This window comes from Camellia sinensis, chromosome 10 (genome assembly GCF_055761805.1).
Source record: "Camellia sinensis isolate YWXY chromosome 10, ASM5576180v1, whole genome shotgun sequence".
NCBI lineage: Eukaryota > Viridiplantae > Streptophyta > Magnoliopsida > Ericales > Theaceae > Camellia > Camellia sinensis.
Genome location: NC_138970.1, coordinates 129070616 through 129079132, shown reverse-complemented (window position 1 = coordinate 129079132; position 8517 = coordinate 129070616).

Sequence of the window (8517 nt, the reverse complement as noted above, 5' to 3'; positions counted from 1 at the left end):
CTTGTATGGCCGACCGTGTAGATCTCCTGTTTGTTGGGCAGAGGTGGGTGATGCACCTCTGTTGGGTCCGGAGTTGGTGAGGGAAACGACGGAGAAAGTTGAGCTTATCCGTAAGAGGCTTGTTACAGCACAGAGTCGTCAGAAATCGTATGCCGACCGTAGGAGGAGAGCTTTGGTGTTTGAGGTGAGTGATCATGTCTTTCTGAAGATATCACCTAGACGAGGTTTGATGAGGTTTGGGAAGAGTGGGAAGTTGTCCCCTCGGTTTATTGGTCCGTTTGAGATCCTTGAGAGGATTGGCGAGGCTGCTTATCGTTTAGCCTTGCCACCGCAGTTGTCCGGAGTACATGACGTGTTTCATGTGAGTATGCTTCGGAAGTATGAGCCGGATCCATCACATGTGTTGGATTGGACCGATTTAGTGGTTGATGTGGATATTTCGTATGAGGAGAGACCGGTTCGGGTATTGGATAGGCGGGATCAAGTTTTGCGAGGCAAAACCATCCCTTTGGTCAAAGTTTTGTGGAAACACCACGGAGTGGAGGAAGCCACTTGGGAACGTGAATTGGAAGTCCGCGAGAAATATCCGGACATGTTTGTTGATTTGTAATCTTACAACTAGATTCTGTTATATTGTTGAACTTAAGAGCTTTACATATGTCTTAAGTTGTAAAACATTGAGTATGTTATGGTAATTGATTGTATCTTGAAACTTGTTTCATTATAGAAGATTAGTGTAACATTGTATATGTTGGTTACATTGTGGGATGTGTTATATATATCATGCAATTGAATATGATATGGAAATTGTTAACATTGAAAGGAATAATGCATAATAGTGGTGCAGGTTGAAATATATATTATCTTATATATATTGTGGGATACCTCTTGATAAAAGGATGAAGTGACCAGTATTGGGTCAAGTTGTTTATTATGGTTATATTATATCATTGGGAAATTGAGAAAAATCTGTTTTCAAAAATTCATGCTTAATTTCGGGGACGAAATTCTTTGAAGGGGGGGAGGTTATAGCGACCCTGGTCTTTTCCCATTTAATTATTGTATCCGGACTGTTCCGTAGATTTTGTCATTGTATATGGTTGTTGTTGTTATTCCTTATTTTCTCTTTTGGAATTACAGGTTGGTTGGGTTTAGAAACCAAGAGTTGCTGTCCAGGTTTTTGGTTCTTCGCTCGAGCGAGGAGTTGTTCGCTCGAGCGAGAGGTAGTGTTTGATTTGGACCTGAAGCTGTGCATTCTTGGCTCGAGCGAGCTTTTCTTCGCTCGAGCGAGTTAGTTCATCCTTCGCTCGAGCTATAATTCCTTCGCTCGAGCGTGTGTCTGGGTTCAGACCTGAGGGTTTGAGTTCTTCGCTCGACCGAGCTTTCTTTCGCTCGAGCGAGCATTTGAGTTGTTGGCTCGAGCAAGGCTTCCTTGGCTCGAGCGTTGTTTCTCTGTGTCTGGTCGCTCGAGCGACCAAGTCTTCGCTCGAGCGAGCCTGTCCAGTTTATATACACAGCAGCGGGATTTGATCAGTCCTTTTCATAATCTTTTGATTCAAAACCCCAGGTTCGACTTCTCTCTCTCCCTACTCACCTTCTTTCTTAGATTTGATCCACATAGGGTGTGTTTCTACCCTAGATCCTTCATTAAAAAGATAGAGTGAGGCAAGGGCTACCATTTAATCTGAGCATTTGACGATTTGGAGCACTTTGGTATTTTGGGCATTCATCTCTTTCTTCACCTTTTTGGGTTGTTTTCTTTGAGGTAGGGATTTCCTACTCCATTTTATAGGTTTTGCTCTAAGTTTTGGTATTTTGATGTGTTGGGTTACTTTGGTAATTTTTGGGAAAATCTCAGTTATTGTAATAAATTAATTTATATAATCAATTCAGGGAAAATTGGGGAATTTAGTTGAATTCATGGAATTAATGAATTTATTGATTTAATGGTGTAGTTGGTTAGTTTAATCACTCACCTATGAGAATGTTGGAATTATGTTAGTTGATACATTTATTTCCTGTTTAGAAATAACTGTTTTGGGCTATCGGTGGAGGATAGTCGTGATTGTTGTAGACATTGCATGTGGATTAGGAATAACTGAAACTAATCACATTGGTTAAGTCATTAATTTTGACTATTGCATTAATACAGAAAATACGTGTATTGATTGAGCATTGCATTTGCATACATTGTTTTGTGTGGGAGGAGATAGGGGATGTACTCCACGGTTTAGGGGAAGATAGGGGATGGACCTCTAAACCGGATTTTGTTTGGGAGGAGATAGGGGATGGACTCCATTAGCATCACTTTTATGTGTGCTTATTATATTGAAGTGTTTTTATTGATACAGCACTAAAATGTGTATCAATTTGGAAGTATGAAGTGTTGTGAAATGAGCTTGAGTCTCATTTGTTTGTTGTTATTGGAAGGATGTGAATATGGTATATATAATTCACTGTTGTAGGTTGGCCAGGTTCTGAGCCATGTTGATAAAATTGGAGAGTAAATTGTATCTTTGACAATAGTGTCATGAGACTGTAAAATGTAGTGGTTGATTATCTTGGTTAACCATCTGTCAAATACTATTGCTTTATTCATTGCTTATATGTGGTTTAGTATATTTCTACTGGGCTGTGGCTCACCCTTTATGGGAACATCATTTTCAGGTTCAGGTGATAAGCAACCTCCCAGGACTTAGTTTGGAAGGATGCGGATTTTGAAGACTTGTCTTTAGTTGTTTATTTTAAATAAGGTTACATGTAAACATTCAAGCCAAGGGCTTAACTTGTAAATGGGTTAATACTCATTCTTTTGTGTCCAAGTGTTAGCATGGAAAGATGTAAGCCCTTAGGGCATTTATTTTAATGTTCCATGTAATGACTTTTAATAAAAGTACTCTGATGAGTAATTCAAAAGATTCGTTTTCTTTTAATAATGCATGTTAATGTTATGTACATTATGGGTTAAATTTGAGGGCGTGACAGTTTTTGTTGTAGTTTTGTGACACTTGTTCATTGAAATGTCACTAGAGCCTTTTATGTTTGTCGTTTTGTGGCATTTTTCAAAAACGTGCCACTAAATATCATTTTTTGTGGCATTTTTTAAAAATATGCCACTAGTGTAGTGCCACTAAAGTATGTTTTTGTTGTAGTGAGTCTTTTTCTATAAATTTTCTTCTCTCTTTTTATTTATTTATTTATTGGGTGCAGTCTTTTTAGAGGAAAAAAAAAATCATTTTTGCCCTTATATTTTATTTTGATTTTCAATAAGAGTCCCAGACTTTGAATAATTTCAATTTGCCTTCAAACTTTTTGAAATCGTATCAATTTTGCCCTTACCGTCAAATCTAAAATGAAAAAAGTTAAAAAAATTACATTTTGGTCCCAAATTTCAAAAGAAAGATGTAAACGCACCTTTTCCTACCCAAACTCACGTTTTCTCTTTTTTCTCCAATTCTTTCCTTTATCCTCTGCCCTTGCAAGTGCTGCCACCACAACAATCACTCAATTCTCTAACCCAACTTCTCTCAAACCTAAATTCACTCACTAACTCCAAATTCTCAAACCCAAATTCACTTACTCCAAACTTTTTAGTTCTTCGTGTTGCATGAGAGGGGCTGAGGTGGGGAGAGCAAGAAACACAATTTGGTTTCAATATCACAAAACTTCCCTCAGTATCTGAACTTGATTTTGCATAGATTCTTTAGTAATCAAATGATAATTTACAAAACAAAAAATTTAGAGTTGTATGCAGTTCATCACCTCTCATTGAGAACCCTTGACTATGGGATTCATCAATTCTTTTATATAACTTTCTACTTTCTTTTGGAGAGAAGTGAAAGGCAAACGCTCAATCATTTCAGCCCCAAACGAGAAGATGAGAGCTTTTCTATCTATTTCTAAGCCAACCCCCCGTGCTTGAAAGTAGAATAGCTGGCTCTCTTCTAGATCACTAATTGCAAAAAGTGTCCATGGGAAGTGTTCTTCAATCTCTTTCTCAACTGGGATTTATAGAGAGAGAAAGTGGGTTCTCAAGTATCCTTCAATCTCTTCCCAACTGGGTTTTATAGAGAGACAAAGTGGATTATCAACATGAGTGCTCCATTGAAGGTTGCATTTGTGGAAGAATATGAGATTAAATTCGACCAAGACGCGCTGTTGCCATTCAAATTGGCCAAAATTCGATTCACCATTCACAGAGTTTGTCGATGTATAGAGATTACGTAATGATTAATTTGGATTTGGAAGCATTGAATTACTTGAAAACTTCTGCCGAAGTGTAGAATGGGTTGGCAGTAGTAGTGACTGCGCTGATCATTGAAGCACCCATGAATGCAAAGACGAATTCGGTGCAGTTTTGAAGGAGAAGCATGATGACATCGCCTTTTTTGATGCTGAGGAGTGATAATTCGGCAGTGACTTTTTGGGAAATGATGTGGGTTTCAGAAAAAGAGTAGGATTTACCGGTAGAACCGATGATGATGGTCTGTCTAGGAATTGAAAGAGGTTTTGGAAGCAGTAAGTATAGAGAGGTAGGTGGTTGGAGATGGGTATGTCAGGAAGCTTTGATCGAAAAACATGGGTTTCGGAAGATGAAGACAATGGGTTCTGCGGTGGAGAATCAGAGAGCTTTGGTTTTTGGGTTTCAGCAGAAACCACAAACAACATTGTTGCCCTGTCTCTTTCATGCTCTTCTTACTAATATATATTTATATATATATATATATATGTATTGGTTTTAGGTATATGGATCAATGGAGAGGAGAGAGAGAGAGAGAGAGATAGGGGGGTTAGGAAGAGAGGGAAGGGAAAGAATTTGAGAAGAAGATGACGAGTTTACATCTTTCTTTTAAAATTTAGGTTAAAATATATTTTTTTTAACTTTTTCCGTTTTAGATTTGACGGTAAGGGCAAAATTGATACGATTTTAAAAAAATTGGGGATAAAATTAAAATTATTCAATGTCTGAGAGTATAATTGAAAATTGAGGTAAAATATAGGGGTAAATTTTCTCGTCTTTTTATATAAATTTTCTTCTCTCTCTCTCTCCATTTTAATTTGTTATTATTATTCTATGGGAGTCTTTTTTTATAACTTTTTTGGGATAAATTACATTAAACTCCTTGATATTTGGAAAAAAAATACAGTAAGTTTTACAGCTTTGACATAATTACATCAAGCTTCTTTAAATTTTTGATTCACATAACACTAAGCTCCATTTTCATCAATAATTTATTAGTTATATGGATAAAAAAATTATATTGTCAATGTCATCTATTTTACATGAAAAATGTATATTTTACATTGTTTATTTTTGTATTTTCACACTATTTGCATTGGTTTCGATTCATTTAATCATACTAAAAGAGAGGTTAGTATAATTATGTCAAAACTGTAATGCTTATTATATTTTCTCTTAACTTCATGGGAGGTTAATATAATTTATATTTTTTGGAGGGAAAGGGGGGCTGTCAAATAGGGTATTTTTAGTTTAAAGGCTTTGATATTAGGATTTATAAGATAAATAGCATGTAACATTTTTATAATAGTTGAGATCCCTTCACATTTTCATAGAGAAATTTCTCTTCACAGATAAATTTTAGCTTTTCAAAAAGAAGTTTCATAGAGAAATTTGAAATTTCTCTAATAATATTATTGAGAAACGTTAACTAATAAAAAATATATATATATTGGACTTCTCATATTATCCAAAGTTAAAAAGGAATGTTTCACTAATTTTTCTGTCGAATAAATCATTCTAAAAAATATCTTATATAGAATTTCTTTATAAGTAAGGCTGAATGCATGCGAGCAAATATATACTTTTTACTTCATTTATTATATTTTCACTTTTCACCATTTATTTATTTATTTATTTCCTAATTAAACAAATCCTAATGAATTTCAAACAAACAAGTTGATTTCGTAACTGTTGGCTATAATCTAATATTTTCTGTAATCCAAATATGTCTTTGAGCTATCAGTCTTTCAGATGTAATACTATGAATTCTAAAGTTGCTTTGTATTTTATTATGGGAAAAAGGTGGTCATCACCACTTTCTATCACTAATGTTTTTGATTGAGAAGTTATCTGGTAGGTTCACCATATGCATGGTTGTGTTCACCTTATAACAAGAGGATATATAATCATTTAAAATATAGTAGAAAAAATAAGAAAGAATAGTTATATGGCCTTAAAAAATTAGAAGAATATACTAGGTAAAATATAAGGTGGACCTACTAGATAGCAACACTCTAATGGCACATGCTCAAAAATATTGTGTAAATTTTGGTGAATTGATTGGAAATGTGTTAGAAATTAGAATTCACTGTTTCACGAAAAACCACTTTACATTTTGGGTCAATTCTTTCGTTAAAGGCATGATGTAAAATAATATTTTATTATAAAATCTAGTGATAAACTAGTAAAATTTTTATTAACCTTAAGAGGTTGGCCTAGCAATCAAGACTTAGAGTTTGGGGATTTGCTCTGTCTAAAGTTTCAGGTTCAAAACCTCTCTTAAATGTAAACAATTTCTCACGACTAGTTCATGTAGGATTTTGCCCTAACTTTAAGTATCCTGAATCAGTCGGCTCAATAAGTTGGATATGAGTTATCAAAAACGTAACAATCTTTATTATTATTATTATTATTATTTCCTTTACATTTGTTTTTTCACACATCTTTAATACATATTTTTTTTTACACCTCTTTGAAAGGTGAACTTGTCATGCAGGCAACATCATTCTAACAAATTCCTTGTAATCAATTCGACCATCACCATCCAAATCAGCATCTCTAATCATCTTCTCCACCTCTTCATCAATCAGTCTCTCTCTTAAGCTAACCATTACATTTCTCAACTTACAACAAAATGAAAAAAAACTAAGATTAATAAGAAAATACAAAGTAGATATATAAAATTTGAAATAACTGCAAATAAGTGAAAAAAATATAAAATATTTGTAAATATCTAAAGGTGCACCAGCACACAAACTCCGCTGCTATAAAGTCAAATTGGTTATGGAAAAAATACATACGGAAATTTTTAAGTGTGTAAGTATATATCATATGTAATACATAAATTTTTACAAATATACGTAAGTTATCTCATAAAATCGCATAAGTTTTCACAAATATACGTAACTTAAACTATAAAAATTTGAGAAATCATAATTTATGTATATTTGTGAGAACTTATACAAGTATAAATGGTATGTATCTTATACACCCAATATATATATATATATATATGTTTATGTGTTAGTAACAATTTTTAAAAGTAATATGATGGAGGAGAATTAACCTCATCGGGTGATATGTGACCATCTTGGTCCTCGTCAAATACTTTAAAGGCTTCTTTTAGTTCATTTTTTTGTTTCACTTTCCTGTAAACAATTAGACATTTGGGTACATATTATACTTTAGAAAAAAATATAATAAATTTTATAAGTTTCGTTAGGTTTTTATTTTTCGCAATCCCGTTTGACAAAACTCCTTTCAGTTGTAATTATATTCGATCTTTTATTTCAGTGAGGCTTTGAGCTTTAGATGCGAATCCAACTTGAATTGTACCTTGCAGAGAGATGTTTCAGAAGTTAATTCTTTCTTATTTGCCACTTCGCTGATTATGTCGGGGATCGAGCTGCCCGGTCAGCTCGCGGGGGTCGAAGGGGCAGCGCCCCTGAAGCAAAATGCAAAAATACATTCAAAGTTGCTTGTTCACTCGAGCGGCTGTTTGTGCGCTAGAGCGGAGAATGTTTGGTTTTAGAAGTTTGATCTATCTACAAAAGTACTAGAAGTTGGGATTTTACGCTCGAGCGAACTTTCCTGTGCTCGAACGGCCATTCTTGCTCTCAAGCAGAGATTGCGAATCAGTTTTCTATAAATATACAGTTCAGTTAGATTTTAGGGTTACAGCTTCCAGATATTCTTCTTAGATATTAGGGTTTATATTTGGAGCTTCTTTGCTAGTTTTTTTTTATGTTTCTTTGAGTTTAAATCTAGTTTGAAAAGTATACATCAAAGGATTGTTTGTTTCGTTTAATATAAAAGAGAGTGTTGTTCTTTGGCGGATTCCATGGAATTTAGGCCTAAAGCTTTGGTGGATTCTGGAGTGGCTCGTCGTTGTGGATTCGACATCGGCGTTGTGGATTCAACGTTGGGCAAGACGATTCCGAGATGAAGACTGTGGTGGAAGAGGCATATAGGGGTTAGTTCAATTCGAGCATGGATTCGCTAGGTAATTGAGAGTACACTTGTGTAATTCCTTTTGTCTTCTTAGTGGATTGTTTTGTGGCTTTTGTCCGTGCTTTTTTTATCACAATTGGAGGCGCTCCAATTGTGGTTTTTCCATGTAAAATCTTTGTGTCGATTTGTCTTGATTATTTGATTGGGATTGTTATTTACTGCTTAAAATTGATACATAATCACAAATCAATATCTAGGTGATTTCTAGATTATTCAAGTTTAATATAAGAATATCGACTTCTCTTTTAAAAAAATTAAATCAATCG